At 37.4% G+C, this 19,577-nt stretch overlaps 1 protein-coding gene across 11 annotated transcripts in view; it reads left to right on the top strand.

Moving 5' to 3' along the window:
* Positions 1 to 19,577, top strand: part of FOXP2 (forkhead box P2) — a 440,428-nt gene that overhangs the window by 66,421 nt on the left and 354,430 nt on the right. For 10 of the 11 annotated variants that reach the window (XR_014578258.1, XM_083820640.1, XM_083820636.1 and 7 more), the window contains exon 2: positions 227 to 373. The gene's annotated coding sequence lies outside the window, so the exon portion shown is untranslated. Of the gene's footprint in view, positions 1 to 226; positions 374 to 1,365; positions 1,402 to 19,577 lie in introns of all 11 variants that reach the window. The other variant, XM_083820637.1, reaches the window with a different exon arrangement.

Raw genomic sequence — 19,577 nt, 5'->3', positions numbered from 1 at the left:
AGTGGAGTAGGCAACTACTCTAGGAGTAGTGACTACTTTAGATGCTTGGTGTACAGAAAGATGTAAAATGTGGAATTTCTTCGAAGGTATGCAGTGCATAAGTATATAAGAATATGGCCCTGTAAAAGTAATGAAGTGTTTTTTAAAGAAGTGATTGTAATACCTTACTGTAAAACACAATACGGAGGCTTGTACTTAATGTGTTCCTTTCTTTTCTTACCTGTAGATAATTTTAAGCAAAAGTCAAGGACCTTTTGTCCTTATTTGCCATAGAAGCGAAAGGCACGTCTGGAAGGAGAACCAGCTTCAGCAAAGAGGAAAAGATCATTCCTTCCTACAACCCAGCAAGGTGACTAAGTGACTCCAAAGAAATGTAAGTGATTTATAATGGAGCTGTGGTTGTAACTGTTTCTACTGGGGAATTTTGTGCTTTGTACAAGGAACACAGTCCCATGTCACTGAAATTTATTGCTTATAGATGTAAAATATGGTTTAGAAAAAATTTGCAGAGCATCCAGAAAATGCATACTCCTCCTATATTTGTGTGATGGTAATCTATTCTACAATTCTTTTTTTTTTTTTTTCACATATGAAAATTGTTAATGGAAATGAAGTGCTGAAAGAGTCAGAAACATGGTTTTCTACCCTTTTCTACTCATCTAGATCTGAGTTAATTTAGCTATGTGGAAACTAAGCTGCTACATCTCAGTTAGTCATCCAAAATTCTGCTAACATTCAGGAGAGAAGCAGGCATCTCCAGAGGCCAACCCATCTCATCCTAAAAGTAATGTCGAGGGAATTTAGTGTGACTCCTTCAATAGCTTGTGTCTCTCCATTGACAGACCAGTTTTAGCCAAAGTATTCATTGAACACTTTAACATGGTACAGCTGCATAAGAAGCACTTCCAGATTCTTTTTCCATCCCTGTATTGCTGTTCTCCCTCATCATGTGTAGCTGTTTATGTGGCTATGTGACAAATAAATTTGGAGAATGGAGCTGGCTGAAAATAACCAATTATTTGTATGGTTTTGTTTTCAGCTGGATTTATCCCAGCCTTCTCACATATGGCTGTCCAAGGGCTGTGACTGGTACAAAGGGTAATGGGGATGGAAATTAGCAGCCAAAAGTGTGGGGGAGGGCTTGATAGATTCTTTTGGCAGCTGCTCTAGTTTCTGCAGCTAAAATTGCTTGGTGAGCTGTAATGTCAGGCCTTGTAGAAGTTGTTAGTGCTTTGTCATTTCTAAGAGTGGAAAAACTTGAGTGATCCACCTTTATTTATTATCTAATGAAGAACTTAGGTTTTGTTGTGTTTTTCACACTGTGATAATGAAGGATTTTTACATCATTTATAACTTACATTTCAGATCTCCAAAACTCTAGGAAATGGTCACGAATGTCTAGTAAGTAAATAGATGTCTTATAGTAATTTATAGTATAGGCATGATACTATATAATCTGTATATACATACATAATTCCTGAATCTTGAAAACGCTTGTCTGATTTTGTCAAGCATGATCTATGAGCTGGGTAATATTATATGATTAGCAGTTGTACTAATTTAGACACCGCTTTGCTGAACAACAAATACTGAATAACATTTTATTCTGATATAAAATACTTGATGGAAGGGTGTAAAGAAGACAGAACCAGTAACAGCATGAAGTTCAACAAAAGAAACTGCCATGTTCTGTACCTGGGACTGAGTAATGCCAGACAGTTACAAACCGGGAAATGAGTGGCTGAAGATCAGTTCAGCAGAATGGAATCGGGGGGTGCTGGTTGACAGCAGGCTTAACATGAGCCAGCAGTGTGCCCTGGCAGCCAAGAGGGCAAACCACATCTTTGGGTGCATTAAACACAGCATAGCCAGCCAGTCAAATAAGGTGATTCTCTTGGTATATTTCGTGTTGGCTCAGCCTCACCTTGAATCTTATGTGCAGTTGTGGGCTCCACAATATAACAAGGATGTTAAGGTCCTTGAAAGTGTCCAGGGGAGGGCAACAAAGCTGGTAAAAGGGGCCTAGGCCATGTCCTGTGAGGAGAGGCTGAGGACACTTGGGTTGTCTAGTCTGGAGAAAAGGATGCTGAGGCGACCTCATTGCTCTCTGCAACTTCCTGAGAAGGGAAAGGGAGAGGGAGGTGCCTGTCTCTGCTCCCTGGTAATGGATGACAAGATGTGTGAGAACAGCACAAAACTGCACCAGGGGAAGTTTAGACTGGGCATTAGGAAAAATTTCTTTACCGTGAGGGTGGCCAAACACTGCAACAGCTTTCCTAGAGAGGTAGTTGATGCTCCATGCCTGTCATTTTGGACGTTTGGACAATGACCTTATTAATACGCTTTAACTTTTGGTGAGCCCTGAAGTGGTCAGACAGGTAGACTCAATGACCTCTGAAGGTCCCTTCCAACTGAACTATCCCATTCTGTTCTGTTCTGTTCTGTTCTATGGGTGACAGGATGAGAGGCAATGGGAATACATAAAATACTGAAAATTCTATTTAAACATAAGAAGATGCTTTTTTGCCATGAGGGTGGTCAAATACTGGAACAAGTTTCTCAAAGGGGTCGTGGAGACTACATAAGGCTGTGGAGTCTCCATCTTTGATGATACACAAAACCAAGTGGGATATAGCAACAAGCAATCTATTCTAGCTGGCCCAGTTTGAGCAAGGATTTAAATCATTTCCTGAAGTCTCTTACATCATCAGATATTCTGTGATTCTGGGAATATTTATAAGTAAGCAAAATCATACAGGTTTTATTTTGTGATATACTAAAACTTCTTTTTTTATATTTTTCCGGTTTTGATGTATTTAGCTATTCACTTTAGGGCTTTACTGAAGTTTTTGTAAAAGATGAGAGATTGTCAAAGTTGAGAGCTTTCTGAAATGTGTTAAGTTATATTTAAAGACTTGCAAGTATAACTAAGAAAATCAGATTGAAGTCTGTGAAAGTAATTTTTAGCTGTGAATTAGCACCACAATTAGAAGGACAGTAATGTGGTGTGGATTTTAGGTGTTTAAAAAGCAAAGCTTTTTATTTGATGCATGAAATAGAAGATACATTTTAATATCATTTTGTGTTTGAAAAAAAAATAGATAAAAGTAGGGACAAAGCTTTAGAGAAGAGGTCTAGTAGTCCACAACAGAAATATATATCTTTCTGAAGTCTAATTAGAGGCAATTAGGAAAAGGAACTATTTATTTAAATTTATATTTTCTTAAATTTCAGCTTGGATTAGTTTTGCACACATTTTCCATCCACAGTTTTGCTGTAGGCCCAATATCTTTGCAAAATCTTCTGTGAGATACATCATTTCTGAGAAAGAGGAAAAAAAAAGTCAATTCTAAAAAAAAGGTCTAGTAACTCTTGACAGATCTTGAGATCTCAACAAATTAAAGGGCTGGGCAATCACCAACTGCGTGATGTTTAACAAGAGCAAGTGTCAGATTCTGCATCTGGGACAGGGCAACCATAGATATGTATGTACAGCTTGGGGGTTGAGAGGCTGGAGAGCAGCCCCACAGAAAGGGATCTAGGGGTTCTGGTTGACAGCAAGTTGAATATGAGCCAGCAGTGTGTCCTGGCAGCCAACCATACCCTGGGGTGCACCAAGCACGGCATTGCTAGCCAGTCGAGGAAAGTGACTGTCCTACTCTACTCTGAGCTGGTGCAGCTTCACCTGAAGTATTGTGTGCAGTTTTGGGCAACACAATATAAGAAGGACATAAAATTATCAGAGTGTCCAAATGAAGCCTACAAAGATGGCAAAAGGTCCAGAAGGCAAGACGCATGAAGAGCAGCCGAGGTCCCTTGGTTTGTTTAGCCCAGAGAAGAAGAGACTGAGGGGAGGCCTCCTGGCGGCCTGCAGCTCCCTCACGAGGGGAGCGGAGGGGCAGGCGCTGAGCTCTGCTCTCTGGGGACAGCGACAGGACCCGAGGGAACGGCATGGGGCTGGGACAGGGGAGGGTCAGGCTGGGTGTTAGGGAAAGGTTCCTCATCCAGGGGGTGGTTGGGCACTGGGACAGGCTCCCCAGGACAGTGGTCATGGCACTGAGCCTGCAGTTCAAGTGTTTGTACAACACTCTCAGGCATAGGTTTGCATTTTTGGGGAGTCCTGTGTGGAGCCAGGAGTAGGACTTGATGATTCTTGTGGGGGCCTTTATAACTGAGGATATTCTATGAATTCTATGAACTCTTCACTTTGATTTTGAGGAAGGGCTTGAAATTCAAGAGTGAAGCTTCAATGGTTTATAAGATGTGCCTTTTGCAATGCCTCTGAACGTCTATCATTGAAGTATTGCATTGAATTATAAGCTTTTGCAAGACGGTGCTTACTCATAATCAGAAGAGGCATATTACGTTGTCAGCATATTCTCAAAATACGCTGTGTATTCTTAAGCTTCTAGAAATGATTGAGTCTGTCCTGGAGTGGAGATCAAACACCATGTGACATTTCAAATGTACAGATCCCCTGTTATTTTCACAAAAGGGACTTGTTTTTTGCATTTTTCTGGGACAGTGCATTTTTATTTTTATGCTTGTTAAGAATTCTTTCTGTATCTTGTGCTTATTTTGATCATATACTCTTTGAGAATGATATCAAGAGTGGAATTAATTTTTCCTGATTTTAGCCGTCTAGGAAGCTTGGTGTTCTAAGTCTGAGCTGGTCACTGTAGATATCTTTAGGCAATGAAGAAAGATGGATGCTTCAAGAGGAGGATTCACCCAGCCTCATTTTATGCCTGTGTTAAGATGAGAAGAATCCACCTTTGGAGATGCCTGTTGCTTGTCAATGACAATAAGGGAAGCTTAAGGTGATCAGCACAGATTTAGACATCTAACTTTTCTATAAAAAGTTAAGGCAGATCAATTCCATCTCTTGTGGTTGAATATGAGAGTTGAGAGGTGGGAATGTTAACACTGATATTGATAAAAATATCCCGCTTTCAGGTGAATAAACATTTTTTTTCCCCTGAAATCATGTATTTGTGGTTACAGGGTTACATACAAGATTATTAAAAGGACATTTTCCATGTTGCTTAGATTTTGTATGCAACCATTAAGAAAATGCTCTTCAAATGCCATTTTAATATTAACTATGAAATACCAATAGATTTTTCATTTTCTTCTTCTTGTATCTTGTCTCTAGGTTGAGAAATGCAAATGTTTTAACTCTCTGTTGTTACCTAATTTCTAGTAAGATACTAAAAGAGAGGTATCACGAGATTCTAAAATTGTCCATTTAATATTGCTTGTGATAAAAGACTGACTTAAAAATCTGGTGTTAATAGAACAGATGAAAACATTCTTTAAGATGATTTTTAAGTGGAAGTAACTAGGTGACTTTATTCAATTGGAAAAAGATTGCTCTATTATCAGCTCATATTGATAATTTGTTCTATTAAATATGATTGTGGTGAAATGCTCTTTTCCATTTGTATTGAAGTATTGCGTCTTTCTTTAGTGTCTTTCAAAGTGCTGTCTATATTTGACTGATATCTCCCAACATATTATATTAATGTATGGTGAAGGTGGTAACCTTTATTGGTTTCAGTATTCATGAATCAGGGCTGTGTGTGAGAAGAACTTTCTTGCGGTGGAAGAGCTGAATGGTTTAAAAGGTGTTAGAAAGAATGTACAAAGTTCAGATTTGCTCTTTAGTTAGAATATAGGCATGCAATAAAGAAATTCTAGCATAACTTATAATTAGATGTCTTTTTGTAGTTAATTACCACGTAACTGAATTATTACCTTGGACAGCTATACTTATATGAATTATTTCATACGTGTGATGATTCTGACATCACTGTTACGGAACTACAGACAACAGAAGAACATGCTTCAAAGATGATATTAGTATTATGCTTGTCCCATTGTGGGAGAAATAACACAATTACTTGAAGTAAGCAGTATTACTGTACTTTCATTGCCTCATTGGGGTGTGTAAAATTTTTCTTTCATTCTTAATTTTCTTTTGAATATTTCTTTTTGTATCTGGGTTGTTTCTTTCGTTTTGTTTCCTTTTTTTTTTTTTTTTTTTTTTAATGTGGTACATTTAGTAGCTCTTGCATAGTAGCAGACTGTATGTGTAATAATGTAAACCTACACACAATTCCTGATTCTGGGAATCTTCATACAGCCTAAAGGAAGGAATTTTGTTTGTTTGTTATTATTATATTTTTAAAAAATACTGGCAAATTGGCCTAAAGAAAGTTGCTCAGAGATGCAGAAGCAACCTCATATAAATTCTTTTAAAATATTTTCTTTAATTCATATGCACAAAATAGCAGTTACAAGTGCATGTATCTCAGTATCAGTAAGCCATGTGCTATAAACATGGTCAAAATATTTTCCTTAGAAATACAATCATATCAGTACTTTCTGGCCAAGATTGTTACTGGTAAATAGGCAGTACTTTACTGAAGCTGACAAGCTGTCCCTTTATATAGCTGATGCAAGTTTTATAGGCTTGATTTTTTTCCACGATTGTCTGGCTTTATTTGAGTTGGATTTGTAATATTCCTATCCTTCTGCTACCTTAAGAATGTTTAGTTTCGAATGGCATTTTATGCATTATCACAAAAATCCACCAAAAAGACCCTAGTTCTGAGAAAACAAAAAGGGCAGTTCAGCCAAGGTACCACTAAACAGAGTATGTTTGAGTAGTGAAGAACTGTGCATATTTGTATTTAACTATAAATTTTATTTCATGATTGACATTTTGTCCTGATCCCATTACAGAGTTCAGACTGAGTAGATCCTACATGCTGAGAATGTATTGGTCCAGTGGATAGAAACCTGACCAGTATCCATTAAAAAAGTCATTAACGACTGCAATGAAAGAGGGTTGTGCTTAGTGGTGCAGTCTAGTTGGAGGCCTGTAGCTAGAGGTGTCCCCCAGGGGTCAGTACTGGGTCCAGTCTTGTTCAACTTGCTCATCAACGACCTGGATGATAGACCAGAGCGCACCCTCAGCAAGTTTGCTGATGACATAAAGCTGGGAGGAGTGGCTGATACCCCAGAGAGCTGTGCTACCATTCAGAAGGACCTCGACAGGCTGGAGGGTTGAGCTGAGAGAAACCTCATGAAGTTCAACAAAGGCAAGTGCAGGATCCTGCACCTAGGGAGGAATAACCCCAAGAACCAGTACAGGCTGGGCGCTGACCTGCTGGAGAGCAGCTCTGCAGAGGTAGGGACCTGGGAGTTCTGGTGGACAGCAGGCTGACCATGAGCCATCAGTGTGCCCTTGTGGCCAAGAAGGCCAATGGTATCCTGGGCTGCATTTGGACGAGTGTTGCCAGCAGTTCAAGGGAGGTGATCCTTCTCTGCTCAGCCCTGGTAAAGCCACACCTGGAGTATTGTGTCCAGTTCTGGGCTCCCCCGTACAAGAGGGACATAAAGCTACTGGAGCGAGTCCAGAGGAGGGCTACGAAGATGATTAGAGGACTGGAGCATCTGTCATACAAGGACAGGCTGAGGGAACTGGGCCTGTTTAGCCTCGTGAAGAGAAGAGTGAGGGGAGTCTTCATTAATGTATCTAAATATCTGAGGGGAGGGTGTCGAGAGGATGGAGCCGGTCTCTTTTCAGTTATTCTCAGCAGGGGATGAGAGGCAACGGGCACAAACTGAAGCATGGGAGGTTCCGGCTGAATATGAGGGGGCACTTCTTTACTGTGAGGGTGACAGAGCACTGGAATGGGTTGCCCAGAAAAGTTGTGGAGTCTCCTTCTCTGGAGATATTCCAAACCTGCCTGGATGCCATCCTGAGCAATGTGCTTTAAGTGATTCTGCTCAGCAGGGGGGTTAGACTACATGATCTTCAGAGGTCCCTTCCAACCTCATCCATTCTGTGTGATTCTGTGAAAGTAACAGAGCAAACAGTACCCAGCACAGTCATCTAACTCAACACTTTTTATTTATTCATTTATTTATTTATTAAATAGAAAACAGAAAATTCTGTTTATATCTGTCTATCTGGGGGATAAATCCCATTCAGTATAGGTAATGCATAAAGTACCCATCACATTGTTGGTCTGACTCAGAATTCAAAGGCAACTTGAAATTTCAAATAGGGAAATAGGAAAGATATTTTGATTATTGCAGGCATTTTTAGAAAGTGTGAATATGTACCGATAGTTTTTATAAAACTATATATGTGCCTTGTATCATGTTTGAAGACACAAAGCAGGCAAGAAAGGAAGGAAAAGTTTTTATGAGCATGTCTTCATTTCTTCAGCCTACGTATGTTCTCTCATCTCCAGTGGTTTTTGGATGGTTGGATTCCTGAGTCACTTATTAGAGAACATCAATTCATGGGACTTTCTGCCCATTCTAACTGTCAATTTTCTTCATTTTTGACTTTGTGAGAGATGGAATCGTATTATTTTAATTCGAGGTATCTTTCCTGTAATACAGGGAAGTGAAAGATAGGAGGTAAACTAAATTAGGATGCCAGCTAAACAGACACCTTTTGGTAAAATGATAATTTTACAGACTCTGTTGTTGTTCTGCATGCAGCTGCAGTTCCCTGGCATTTAGCCGTTCAGACATTGGAAATGGTATGAAACATGCATTTGTAACGGAACACAATATTCTTCATATAAGATCAGTAAATGTTTTTATAGGATTATTGCCTGTTGGTAAACAGCTGTAGTGTTATGCTTCAGAGGTAGAGGCATTTGAATGGTAATGAGGGGATTCTTGTATACAGTTAACATACCATGGTGAGATCCTTTGGGGCATAATTCATGACATATATGATAGTAACACACTGCATTGCATCTGAGGATTTCAAAGAACTTCATAGAAAACATTAATGAATTAAGGATCACCCTAACCCCCTTAGAGTACTGGTTAGACTACTTAAATCCTGAGTTGGGTTGAAGACAGAAATATACCATTTTTGCAGTATGTTGGCTACCGTGTTTTTGCTGTGCACAGATAATTCAGGAAGCTTCAGTCATATGTATTGTGGTCAATATTTTGGACAGCGAGATGTTAAAGTGTAGCGAAATGAATGGACTTGGTACAGGCAGACAGTAATGCCAGCATAAACAGCCCAATCCAAATTCTATCCAAGTCATCAGAATTTGTTTGGCTGATGACAGCGATGGTTGGCTCAGACTTCTGGGTCTCTTCAGATACTGTCATTTAAGTTAGTTCACTCTGAGCAGTAAAGGGATCGTGTCCACGCCTGGGTTTTGCTCTGTGATGCAGATGTTGTGTTTGAGTTCTTAGCATGAGAAGAATTAACTTCATATATCTAAAATGAATACTGTTGACATATGGGATTGTACAGCGTGAAGTGCTGCGCAACATTACAGAAAATAACTGTTCAAGCACAGTGCAGTTGAAAATTGGCCAATTCATAACAATTTCATAATTTCTGATACTGATCTATGTATATGTCAGAACACCGGCGTATTTTTATGTGTTAAACCCATCAGTACGAGATATGCTAAACACAAACAGCTTTCCAAGGGCAAGGCAGTAGTCACACAACCACTGTAGTTGCAAAGTATAAGAGCAGAAACCATCTGTTGTGTGGTGTATTTTGATGAAAACATCCATGATAGAAACCAAAGCTAATTAAACAGTTACACTATTACTCCACAGTGCAATTTAGGGCTTTTAAAACAATTTTATTTAGAAAATTGGTTTGGAGAGAGAACTGTAAAAGATGCTTTTTTTTTTTTTTTTTCTTTTTTGTCATGTTAGTACTGCTGCCTTTTCAAGGCTACATCTAAATCATTACTGAGGACCATTCATTCACCCATTGTCCCTTCTATTGAAGGTACCAGTATTAACTTAACAGTATTCTTTAATATTTTTGCTATTCTAGGCTCATATTTTGTGGCAGTGAAATACAGAATTGCTTCTCTTCTTTATCTGTAGCAACAAATGAAAACATGCAGGTTCTCAACTGACAAAATTTTGGCTAAAATCATATTTTTAAATAGAAACCAAGTACGGGTTATGCTAATAGAACCTCATTTGTAATTTAAACTGCAGCTGTTAACATTCAATAATAGAGCCATATATCAAGGAGTTTTCTGCAAAAACAGAAAAATACTAATTCTCCATCCTCAGATCTGCAAATCCAGACTGATGGGATTTCAGCCCTTCATCTTTTAGTGACAGGCAGCAGCATCAGTGGAATAAAACTAAAATGTGATCCCCTTTCTCTCCACCTCCTTCCCCTAATTTTACTCTGACAGAGAAAGAAACACAGTTTTAGCTGGTATCTTTGCTCAAGGGAAAAAGAGGTCTGCTATCAGGTCTTTTAGGGAGAAGGAGCTCCTCAGTGGAGCAGTTAAGCTGTATTTTGATTCTCAAGGTGCATCTCATACCTGTATTTTTGCAGGATATGATAAATGATTTCTGAGGCAGTTATTGAGAGCAGAATCAAGGTCATCAGCCTTTCCCCAAAAGGTCATTATCCTTCAGTTCTTGTTTTTGATGAAAATGTTGAACATGGGGGAGATGGGCTCCAGAGGTACTATCTGAAACTGCAGTCTCACATGCGGTATCTGCAGCCACCTGATAGCAAAAGATGTACTTCTGTTTTTTCAACATCAAAAATCAATGACTTTGATCAAAATTTTGCAGATTAATTTAATTTATTTTGCAATAATTTAGTGTGTGCATGTTGAAGTTTATCATTCTAAATACCCCAATGTGCATATATTACTCTAAAGTCCTCTAAAATCCATGATGAAATAGAAACGTTTGGGTATTTTGAAGTTGAGACCTACTGTGTCTTTGGAGAAGTTTCATGCTAAGCCCTACAGCTAAATTCCTAGAGCTCTTCTGTTGTCTGCAAATGAGTTTCTCCTAATGCTGTAGGTTGTGAAGCTGAGCCCCTGCTAATGGCTAGAAATACTCAGTTATCTGACAAGAGGAAAGGTAGAGATCTACCTAAGCAAAATCTTTATACACTGCCATATGAAACAAAAATAATGTAGTCTGTATGTAGAACAGAATGTGGTTATCATCTTAGTATTAACGGGCTTAGGGAGCATCTCCATTAGTCTTTTATTTCAGATCTGCGCTTCTGAAAACTCAGGATAAGCTAGGTTCCTTTTTCAACCTTCCTGTTGACAGAGCTAAACAAGGAGAAGTACTCCACCAAAAGGACCGAAAACATGCAGTACTGCAGAACCAAGTCTCCTGAAACACAAGTTGAATGAGTGCAAAGAGCTTGGCTCCAACTGTTCTCCTGTACAAGCCATTCTTGTTGGGCTGTGTTATTTCCTAATGCAGACAATTTCTCATTTAAATAAGACTGTACCTCTGGGGATCCTTATCGCGAAAAGATAGGTCTGTAAAAACAAACAAAAAATTTACTTTTTTTTTTTTTAAAGTAATGTAATATTGCCACTTTGGGCTCAGATAGTGTATTAGAACCGGTAACATAAAAGTCTCCTCTGGAACTGATCTCACTTTTTCTGTTTGTATTTCTGAGGGAAATTTAAAACAGGTATCTTAAACAGGAAAATTATGTGATCTATGGAGGGAAGTCCCTTTCAACTCCATTTTCTGTGTTTATATGATAAATGAAGCAATAGTGAACTTACTGCTTGCATATCAATAGTTAGGGGAAAAAAAAAAAGGAGGCTAATACCAAAAGCCAAAAAAACAAGTATCTTTTCATTCTAATCTGTCATCTTCTATATTGTAATAAATTGTGGTGTGTGTATATCTGTATATATATATTTAAATTCTGTATGTGTATATAATACAATGTTGAATTTAGTATGACACATAGTAAGGAATGTTGCCGATAGCAGCAGCTATTGATGAAGTAGTTTCACTGGACAGGGCATCTGTTTTATTATGTACCACTCTCCACATTGTTTGCAAGGTGAAGTATTTAATCTGCTTCTCTGACTAGAGTCCCTCTGCTTTCTGCCCAGGTTTCTAATCGTGTTGTGTGCATTTCTGATGTTTCTCTGTCCTAATCAGTATTTATAAGTGAGATTGCTGTATAATGATATCTGTAATTCTTCAATGGGAGTTTAACTGTGATTTATGAGTTCTTACTTATGAAAGCCTTTAATTTTGGTCCATCGGTCACTATTTATACTTCCCAGTTATGGCACTGAGCAACATCCTAAATGCTATGTTACTCAAAGCCATCACTTGTAGCTATTGTAGTTTGCTGATCCGTAATTTAAACTGTTCCACATTTATGCATTATTTTTTAAGTAGTGATGCTGACTCTAGCAACTGAAATGTTTACAGTGTTTTGTGGTCATAAGTGAAACTGGGTATCATGGGGTATACAGAAATAGCCACTTTGTAAATATATATAAAACACACTAAAGGAAAGGAGAAAAAAAAAAAAGAGTTGGTAGCAATTTAGGGAGAACAATTTGACTAGTTGAACAGCAGGAAGGCACTAGTCATGAAATATCCATTAACTCTCAGTGGTGAGAGCCATGATACGGTGAGGTAATCAAATGTTTGAACATTAACTGGTTTAGGTGGTAGGAGGGTAAAGGTACAAAGAAAATGTGTTTGCTTACAAGGTTCACCATAAATACAGGCTCTTCAAAACTCATAAGCTATTGCCATACAGCTCTAGCAGCACTCCAAAACATTCTGGTTTTCAACATGTTGAAACACTGACATAATGGAGATTTTTTAATCTTGAGCTGTATATTGCAAATTTCGTATTTGTTGAGGGATACAGCACTTCTACTGAAATGTCATATGATTCATGTAAAAATAATTTTTGAAAAACTGCAAATGCATATATCCAGTGACCTTGCCTGATGTGCAAGTCTGGCAACTGTGAGTTTTCAAGTGTGCTCTGAAGATGGACAGTTTTACATGTATTTACTTCTTAAGGAGAACAACATGACTGACCAACCATTTACTACCTGTCACATGAATTTGAGAAGTAAGAAAAATACGACAAGTATTTGTACTTTTTCTTAGTTGCTCAAGAGCATCTATGGCACTCATGTTTCACTTAATGCTTCATTCACTCTTGAAGAAAAAATGAGATATCTTTTGGAATGGAACAAGGACAATTTCTTTCTTAGGCTATAGGAAACACGAAAAGCCCAAACCAGGAAATTCTGGAAGGAGAAGGGCCTTTACCTTTCAAGTTTATGTGTGTAAGTTTGCTTCACTCTGAAAGGTTTTTCTGTTCAGTCCAGACATAACTGGACTTGAGCTGTCTGGATGGAGAAGGGAAACAAAGTGACTTAGCTCACCATGTAGTTAAAAAGATAAATCAGACTAGAAAATGAGTAGGGGGCACACAGTCCTAAAGACTTACGGTCTTGAAATAATGTATGTTAGCTGAACACTTCTTAAATGTGACTTTTGTACTTTTTGGTAAGTATTAAAAATACCCAGAGATCAAGTTTGCCATTGTGATTTCTTGATTCCTACCATAGCAATCAAGCATAGTAGATGGTGAAATATTATGAACTTCTTTGCTTTATCATCACACATGCCTTTGTTTAAAGGTATGAACAAAGTGCTCTGAAAGCTGTGTTGACTGTCTTTTGTTTCTGTTACTTTTAATTCTGTGAAGCTAAATGCTGGTCAGGTTTAACACCAAGGGAATTCTTTCCATTACCTACATTGACTTGCACAGTGTGGCAGCGTACTCTTGGTCTTTGCCATGCATGTCTTCCATCAAATTAAAGTATTTTGTCAAAGGCATCATGTGAATAGTACTAAATAGCCACCTGATTTGTGTACAAAGCCAGGCAGAATTGTGCCTGAAGAAACAAAAATATTTCTAAAAATTAGATCCTAAATGTTGGTTTAAAGGTTGTGTCCTTTGGAAGGATTTGAAGCAGTTTAGGTGCTTATGTTGCTCTAGGGACTTTGAGTACTGTGAGGTTTTAAGGAAGGCTAAGTATTCCAGGAAGTTTAAGAGCTTATGGCATCGTAAATATTTAAGATGATTTAAAAGGTTATGTCCTCTTTAGTATTTGAGTTGGATTAAGTGCTTATATTGCCTTAAGGACTTTTTCATTTTTTTGCCCTAAAAGGAACCTAGGAAATTAAATGCAAAAATAACCTATAGATGCAATGTTTAGGCTGCATTTGAGGAATGCAGAATTCTAGGATTCAATAGCAGCATTAACTTGGCCACACTGCATATGTATCAAAGATGGACAGAGCAATGGAGGATATCTAAGAAAAAGCTGAGTATGAAATCCAGAAGCTGTAGTTTTTAATACCTTGACAGCCAATGCATTGAGATATGGTTCTTCTCCTTTATGTTTTGTCTCATCTGATTAAAAAGATTAAATAGATGATTAGGTTAGAATGAGATCTTGGAAATGCAAGGAAACAATCTCATCTAAGAAGGTAAAGGTAGTCCTTGATTCAGTACTCAACAAAATAGCCATTTAGTTTCATTCTGTATATTTGCTGATATTTTATATTAAATAATATGTAATAATGAATATTAGATATGTAGGTCTCAAAAGTTTCCTTTTCAAATTTAATCAATTTATATATTTATTCTTGTCTTCTGAGATGCCTAGCCTAAATTCTTCACTAAAGTGTATTTACAGTATATGCATCGTTCTGAGGTTTCTATGCTTCTGTATATTGTAGGTATATTCCTAAAAAGTGTATTTTCTGTTTTCTGTTTTATTAACCAAGCACATACATTTCTCAGTGTATAAAGAGCAAATTGCCACCATTCATTTAATGTGTTCTTTGCTGCCTCAAATCACTAGGTATCAGTCCACATTTTTTCTCGTTGGCCTCCAGTACAGCATTAATGTTGCTCAGTTAATATAGCATAATTATGATAGCTATATCTATACTGCTATTGCAGACTGCTCATGTAAGCAGCACTCATGACAGCCATCTGGGCAGTGTTCTGTGGGCCCAATAGAAAGACATAAAATTATCTCTGGGATGATGGCATGGATACAGTATTCTGGCAAGGAGAACCTCATCAGAGCCACTTCCCTCCTCCGTGGTGACATTCCTGCCAAAAGTTGCTTGTGCAGCATGAAGTGCATGAGTTGGTGTACACCTTGATAGCAACTCCTTGCTAATCTCGCTGCCTAGGCATAAAATTGATTTACCAGGTAAGGTAGAAGAGTGGCATCTACAGGGAACAGGAGTTGAATCTGATGGTAGCCTGAAGCCTTCATGACTGGGTAGGCAATGCTTTTATTCAGCAACGTAGGTAGGGGGACTTGGGTGTCTTCCAGGTGGCCGCATGCCTCTAGAAAGATCACTGTTAATAACTCAGCAAGCTGAAATACGATGTCAGTTATGTTCCATTACAGCAGTGTTGTAATACGGGTGGTAGTCCTGGCTCACTTTATCCCACCAGTTTTGACCATGAATAATCAATAGTTGATGGCACAGTGCGTTCAAAGGGTGAGATGATCAGAAGTGAGTGTCTGACATCTTCAAAGCTATGTCTGTGGCCCCGATATATATCACAATGCAGAACTGAGAAAATTCTGATGGAGAAGGATGAGAAGAAAATGGGATATACTTCAAAACATAGGCCTAAGTGCAGTACGCTGTGTGAGTTTATTGTTGCTACATCTAAATGCCATACAATCAAATGATGGTGTATTTTAAACTGGATTTAGTGTAATCATGAGCTCAGCTGCTTCAGAACTGATTCATGGTTCTTAGTAACTCCTCAAAATTATTAATATATTTTTTATATATGTACACAGCTTTAATTAAATGTAATATCCCTTTAGTTTAGGTTTGAATTTTAACAGATCCTCTAATCTGAAAATTTGCTGCACATTTAGAAAGGTGACAAAGTTTTATCAGCTGTTTAAAACTGCTATTATGAAGATCGAAATTTATTGTTAAAAATGCTGAAACTCTTTTGGTGTAAAATAATTTATGAGTTTCAAACTTAGAAAATAACAAAGGTATCAAGGAAAAGTACAGTTTGTTCTTTGTATGTAATAGCACAAAATGAAAATCTTCACTTCGTGGGTCTTTCTGAATTTCATCCAATTTTTTCTCCAGCAATGTAATTTTCCAAGATTATTCTGAATTATAATACCATCCTCCATGTGGTTAGCAGTCCTTTCCTGATGTTTTTCTGTCTTTTCCTAGTGCAAACTTAGCACCATCTGAGAATGTTAAAATTACAGTTTCTGTATGGATAACCCGTTCACTATCTGGGTTTTGAAGGAAAACACCCAATGCACTAGACCAGGATGGTTAAGCCCCATTCATAATATTCTGCTTTTGGTTGTAGTCTCTGCATAAATTTTTTGAACACATTTTGTATTTGCCTTGAAATAATTTCATGTAGTCTTTGTTTCTTTAGCTTCTCTCTATAAGAATGTTCTCTGAGACATTGTCAGTTCTGAGGTCAAAATATGTCATCTGTTGCTTCTTTTCCATTCACAAACTATTTTTCTGTTGAAGGAGAAAAGTAATTGGCTTGCCAGCTTTTGCTCATCACAAATCTGTATTGACAGGTATATATTTCATTGCTGTAGAAAAGAAAAAAAAAATCTCATGTTGGCATTGTTTTTCTCCAGAAATTTCCAAGAACTGAAACTAATTGGACAAGTCTGTTATTCCTTATCTCCTCTTTTTTCACCTTTTTTAAGACAGGCACAGGATTTTTTTGCCTTCTCATTATTCTGGAACTTAAGCTATTCTCTAAAAGTTCTGAAAAATTACTAATGGCTGTGAGAGGATTTCAATTAATTCTCTAAGTGTCCTTTGCACTGCAGTTTACTGTTCTAACTATTGAAGTAATGCAACTCTTAATGGGACTGCAGGATAGAAATCTTAGTCACTAGACTGATTTGCCTTTAAAAAATATCCTTTCAAAAATAAAAATTAACTCTCATAATTTCACTGACTCAGTTCTAAGACTGGCCTTACAAGTAGCTATAAATGACAGGCTAGCAAAATTTCAGTGCAGTCAGACATTGAAGACGTTGGAGTTGGACATTCTTCAACTGGCTTCACTTCCAGCTCTCTTGAACTCCCTCTTGCCTTCAAGATACCTTTCAGAGGATCTTGACAACCAATTCATTTATCCAGATCCTCTTCTGTAATCTCCACTGACTTTATTCCCTTCTTCTTCTAACGATTCGTAATGATTCTATATAATTCCTAATGATTCTATGATTCTCCCACCTCTCTCCCTTCCTTAGAAATGGGAATTCTCTCATGTTACGCTTACTTCCAACCAAGTTGCCCTCAATTTTCAGATTTTTGTAGAATTCTCACAGGTAGTTAATATTTTAAGATTCCTTGTTATTGCCAAGTTCTGCTGATACTTGCTTATATGCTGTTTGGTCCAAAAAAATAAAAAATAAAATGTTATTCATATGACTTTTTTTCTTTTTCCCTGAAGAAATGCAGTATGCTATGTGGCGAAGAAAGAAGTGTGCTGGATGTACAGGCAGCCAAACCTCATGTCAACAAAGATGTGAATTTATCTTTTTATACTGCACTGGTAAATAGACTAAATTTCAGCTTATCGTTCTTGTGGCCACATCTGAAAAAAAAAGCCTTTTGGAAAATTAGAGATGGTGCCAGAAACAATTACGAAAATGATTTAAGAGCTTGAAAATTGCCTTGCAGTGAAATATTTAAGGAGATCAGTCTGTTTACCTTATCAAAAAGATGTTTGAGAAGTGACTTAATTACAGCATACCTTCACAGAGAGAAAATATCTGTTGCTCTAAAGAGCTCTTTAATCTAGTGCAGAAAAAGCATAACATGAAACAATTGTTTTAGCTAAAACAGAATATATTCTTTAATCAACTATAAGTGTTCAGGCTCAATTGTAAGGTAACTGTCTGAAATTTTATATTCTGTGATATTATAGGAAGTCAGACTTCATGATCTAATGGTCCTTTCTGACCTTATATTCTCTTTAATCCATCAATCTTTTTAGCTTTGGCTGTTCTTCTGCAAAACACATGGCCCTCTTCTTGACAACCCTGACAACCCGCAGAAGAGAAATACTCTTGAACTGGGAGGAACTTGTAGGATAAGATAAAAAATGAGCAGTAGAGGGGAGTTTTCCTTTTGAACTAACTATGGTTCTTTACAGGGGTTCTGATTTCTAAAGGCATTTTCTAAATTTGTAACCGGTTTCCACTTTCTTACTCTAGGTGATGGGCCCCATCCAGAAACTGTTAGTCTCGGTGGTTGTTCATTTATTCTTTGATTTTATAGTTAACTGTCATGTGGCTGAGATATGTTGTTCAGTTGGCCAGCTTCTGGTTGGCTTTGTTGACTTTTTTCTTTAAGAAAAATACAGAAAGATGATACAGGGCTTGGTATCTGGAATGCAGAGACCATTAGTGAATTCCTTTATCATAACTCATAATAAAAGTTAGGAGTTGTCTCTTTCTGGTTCTCATCTTTTGAAGTATTAAAATGTTAACCTACTTTAATCAGAACTATGTCCACTAACATTTACGCAGTGTGTTACCAAAGCTACAGACTATCCATTGTGTTATTTTTATTTATATACAGGAATCCTGGAATTTGAGGGAAGACAATAGTCTTGATAGGAGACTGCAAACACTTGCATCACAAATATTCTAACTGAGAAACCATCATAAGCCTTGTTTGTCCTATCCAGGATTAATGTTGGGGCTTTGAAATGTGCCTAAGGCTAAAATATGGCATAAAAACCCCCTATCCAAGAGCAGAATTTGGGGGTCATATTTCTTTGAATCATTTCTGTTTTAGGAAGTGTAAAAGATAGACATCGTTACACTAATGCTTCCAAGTGGATCCAACAAGTCTGAAATTTTGTTTCAAGAGGTGAATGACTGGTATTAGTCAAATTTCTACTAAGTCTGGGGAAACATTCAAGAAGAACAGATTATCCCATATTTGCATTCTACACATGGGTTTCTTATGCTTCCCACAAAATATATAGAAACATCTTTAAATATTTAGGTTGATCTCAGGTGTAACTGTGTAGTATAACACAGAGATTGTATAGACTTCCCCTAAATAAATGTTTCAGTAATGTTTTCTGTACATGTTATATAATTTGTAAATAAAAAAGCCCCAGCTGACAAATTGCTGCTGTCTCTTTCACAGCGGAGTTTACTGCCAGTTCTAGTGTATGATTGACACAGTGCTGGCTTGGAGCTTTCTCTGCTGATATATTCAATGCCTAGTTATGGTGTAAGGAATTTTTACCTTTGTGGCATCTAGGTATCTAGAGTGGCGACAACAATGATATATTTAAGAAATCTAGAAGCAAGCTTGATACACCTTGAAAATGTGGTATCACTACACTTATGCAAAACACTAGTCAAGTGCTTGTGTTTACACCAATTGAATTTTTCATGCCTATTTTAGGATTATTTTCAATAAACCTTTCTACTGATGTTGCTCTTGTAAATTCTGATGTTTGTTTGCTTTATTGGTAAAAGAGCAGTAAGACTAAGAGATATTCCACTTCACGTACTTGAAAAAAGCTTAGCAATAACAAAAGTAAATGACTATGGTTTTTTTTTTTTAAACAAATGTTGGAAACTGGTCAAAAATAGAGTATTCTTTTGTTTATCTTAAAGTGTTTGTGTCAGCTTTTATGCCAAATTGTTGTATTT

Source organism: Anser anser (genome assembly GCF_964211835.1).
Source record: "Anser anser genome assembly, chromosome: 1".
Classification (NCBI taxonomy): Eukaryota; Metazoa; Chordata; class Aves; order Anseriformes; family Anatidae; genus Anser; species Anser anser.
The sequence above is the reverse complement of the archived record's forward strand: the minus strand, read 5'-3'. Positions and strand labels throughout refer to the sequence as shown.